The 3,542-nt window shown below is 33.2% G+C and overlaps 1 long non-coding RNA gene across 1 annotated transcript; it reads left to right on the top strand.

Moving 5' to 3' along the window:
• Nucleotides 1-1,254: 1,254 nt before the first annotated feature.
• On the top strand, nt 1,255-3,319 carry LOC124888131. Its single transcript, XR_007046142.1, has 2 exons — nt 1,255-2,122; nt 3,033-3,319. It is a non-coding gene; the product is annotated as an uncharacterized LOC124888131 (long non-coding RNA).
• Nucleotides 3,320-3,542: the final 223 nt, after the last annotated feature.

Raw genomic sequence — 3,542 nt, forward strand, 5'->3', positions numbered from 1 at the left:
CAGAAGTACAAATCTCATATCCCATATATATCTTTCTATGTAAAAAATTTAATGTATCAGGAATGCGAAACCTATATCACATACATATATTAAATGTAGGAGGTGTAAAAAATTTAATGTATCAGGAGTGCGAAACTCATATCACATATAAATATTTTCATGTATCAGAAAGCATTCAATAGTTTGGTCAGAAAATAGATCTATGTATCATAATCATTATATTAAATGTATCAGTTATAAAAATGAACCAAAATCACATATAAGTTGAATTATATGTCAGAAAGCATGCAATGTATTATTAACCTTGGATCATGTATCGGACATATTATATTGAATGTATCAGTTGTAGAAAGAATCAAAATCACGCCTAAATTTTATGATGTACCAGAACAAACAAATATGTATGAATAAATATGGTCATCTGCAACGCATCTCTATTATTATCGAAATCCCCGATTTGAAGACTTGTTTATTCATATGATACATTACGTTAACAAGAATATGTATAATTCATACCTTTGATAAAAAACTTTTGTTTTAACAAAACGATACATTACATTATCTTTGATGCCAAAACGATGGGCTCCTAGCATGTCCTGTATTTTTTTATTGCTATGTAATGTATCTTTGATGCCAAAACGGTGGGCTCCTAGCATGTCTGGTAGTTTCATATATTTGATGCCATAAATATACATTACGTTATGTTTGATGCCAAAACAATGAACATCAACCAACAATATGCTTCTTATTGCTACTACCAGCAATCTCCCGCAGTTTCTTCATCATAGTCGGAAAAAATTTATGAAAACAAACTTACCTCCTATAAATTTGAAGAAGAAAGTTAATGGATGTTGTAATTGAAAGTTGAAACTTGAATGTTGAAGTAGTGGCTAATAACACGGTTGAAATTCAAAATTGCTGAGTTGGTGAAAAATATCGAATACTTCTCCATGATTTTGGGCGAGTTTTGAGGAGCAGGAGGCGTAAAAATAGGGTGAGTTGTAATGTATCAACAAATATTATGTTTTTTTTTTGAGTTAGAAGGAATTTTTGTAATTAATTTAGTGGGATGTGATTTTAAGTAATAATGAAAAGTTAAGGTGTGGTTTAAGTAATTTTTTCTTTTTAAATTAGCCCATTTTACAATATTCTTGCAATTTGGCCCAATTTCAAGATCTAACCCATAAAGCCCACCTTTTCTCTCCCCTTCTACCTCAGCGCCACATGGACACCAAGTTTGCGCCACATAAAGTGCCAAATAGGCATAACATACGCCAAACACACTTTTGTTGCACTTCTCACACAACCCAGCACATGCCTGACACCTCCTTTGCCACGTGTCTTTGCCCTATTTGTTGGTCAAATTCATTTAATTTCCAATTATCGAAAACTTTCAATTTTATCCTCACTTATTTCACCTAACATACCATTAGTGCCCCCCCCCCCCCCAAAAAAAAAAAAAAAAACCTAAAACCTAGCCTAAGTTTCTCTACTCTCAATGAACCACCTCTTTGAACATGCCTCAACGTTTTCTTCTCCTCTTCAAGCAAAAATACAGACCCCTTTCACCATGGGCAGGATTTGCTACTCCATTTTTGTGATGAATCCTTTCCGTCACATGAAGATCGAGTGGAGACAAATTTCAACATTTGAATGTTGAACGTTCAAAATTTGAGGAACCCAATTCCCGCTCAAAGGATGAATTCCAACAAATCTGCTATAAATACTCATGCTTGGAAGCTTAGAAAAAAAAGAAAAAGGGAGGAAAGGAAGAAAAAAAAAAAGGAGGACGGACGACCTAGCATTGTTTGTAGTTTTTTCTCGGCCATTCATTCTTTAAGCCGTGAGCAAGCCATTTCCGCTGCTCTCAGTTGCTGAAACATCACCCAAAAGTTACTGTGTGTTCATTCATTACATTGCTCTTTTCATTCTCTTTCACTTATGGTATCACCCGAGGCTTTTTCACCCGTTCCATGGCACGATAGTTACTAGTCTGCCGTTTTTAAAGTCTCCCCATTTCATTTTATTTCGATCTCGGGTTTAAAGAGTGTTCAAGCTTCATCGTTTGGGTTCGGGTATAGATCGTAGGCTCGAAAACTCCCCGTTCACTGCCCCACAAATTGTACATCTATATCCTCTGTCCTCTTTTGTTTTGTGATAAAGTGATGTGTGTTTTCTAAAAAAAAAAGAGAACTTGTGTATACTGCAAGATTTTGTTTAGCTATAGCAAACATCATGTTTAAAAGTTAGTTTAGTTAGCTACAGTGAAAACTATGTTTAAATGTTTCTGCCGCTTAGTTTGGACTCTGCAAAATCATGTTATTTTCACTGTTTTGCTTTTAGAATTAGATAATAGCCACATTGAATCTGTCTCTTTTTAAGGTTATTAGCTTGTTTGGTGTCTTTAATGGTGAAATTTGGCATAGATTGCTTGAAAAATGTCATATTTCTCTAATAAAACTTAAAATATGATTTACACCCTTGCAGCCTTAATCCGTATTCCATATGCATACATATCTTTTGAAGTCTTTGTATGTATGTATTTTTATTGCCAGGAGTCTTCCGTATATTATTTTCTTAAGAATATCAATATCTCTTTTGAAAGAGATGTTTGCTTAGCTTAGTTTAATACTAAATGTTAGGCAGTCTTTTATGTATTCCCTAATGGAATGGGCCTTCTTTTTTACTTCCTTATTTTTTACTTTACGTGCACATACAAATAGGATTTGTTTGCAGGAACATTTTTGTGCATGACATACATATTGACCCTTTAAAATGGGCATAAGTTAATTTCTTTCTCTGTGCTTTTGGTTTGTGGGTTTGGTATAAATTTAAGCTTTATGTATTAAGAGATTAGCTGTGAATAAAAGACATATGGTGATTTAGCTATTCTATTTAAATTTATCTAGTTTGAAATTCATGTCTTAGCTTTTTAACATTACATTTGTCGTGCAACTTTATTTGGGATTATTTAAGCTGGACCATTGTACTAATTTTTTATTTCCTTTTTATTTTTGCATGAACACTTCTAGAGCAAACAACCTTGGAGTCTTAAGGCTAGACTCTCGTATCCGCCTGGAGTCTCAAAACAAGACCAACAGTATATTTCATCCGAGAAAGGAGTTAACACCATAATCTTAAGTCAAACCCGCCAACAGTCTAGTGCCCTTTCCTCTCCCAAGTTTCATTTTTTATTTGTATACACCTATTATTATTTTGCGTCGACACTTTTTTACACATTAATGTTGGAATTTATATCCTGTTTATGTATGTTTGGACTAGTACAAGTTTTATTATTATGGTAGAAAATTTGGCCGTTTTTCCCTTCACCTACTAGATTTAGAAGTAATTTATATCATCTAAAAATTAAAATTTGGAAGGTAGAAACACATCATTTTGAATAGCTGGTCAAGTTGTTAGAATCTTTTAATGCTTTAATATAGAATAATGACTTTATCTTTAGAATAAAAGTTAATTTTAACTAATTAATAGTATTGATTTATTCAATATCGGTTTTGACGGTAGGCGAATTGGCTACTGTT

This window comes from Capsicum annuum, chromosome 10 (genome assembly GCF_002878395.1).
Source record: "Capsicum annuum cultivar UCD-10X-F1 chromosome 10, UCD10Xv1.1, whole genome shotgun sequence".
In the NCBI taxonomy this organism is placed as follows: Eukaryota; Viridiplantae; Streptophyta; class Magnoliopsida; order Solanales; family Solanaceae; genus Capsicum; species Capsicum annuum.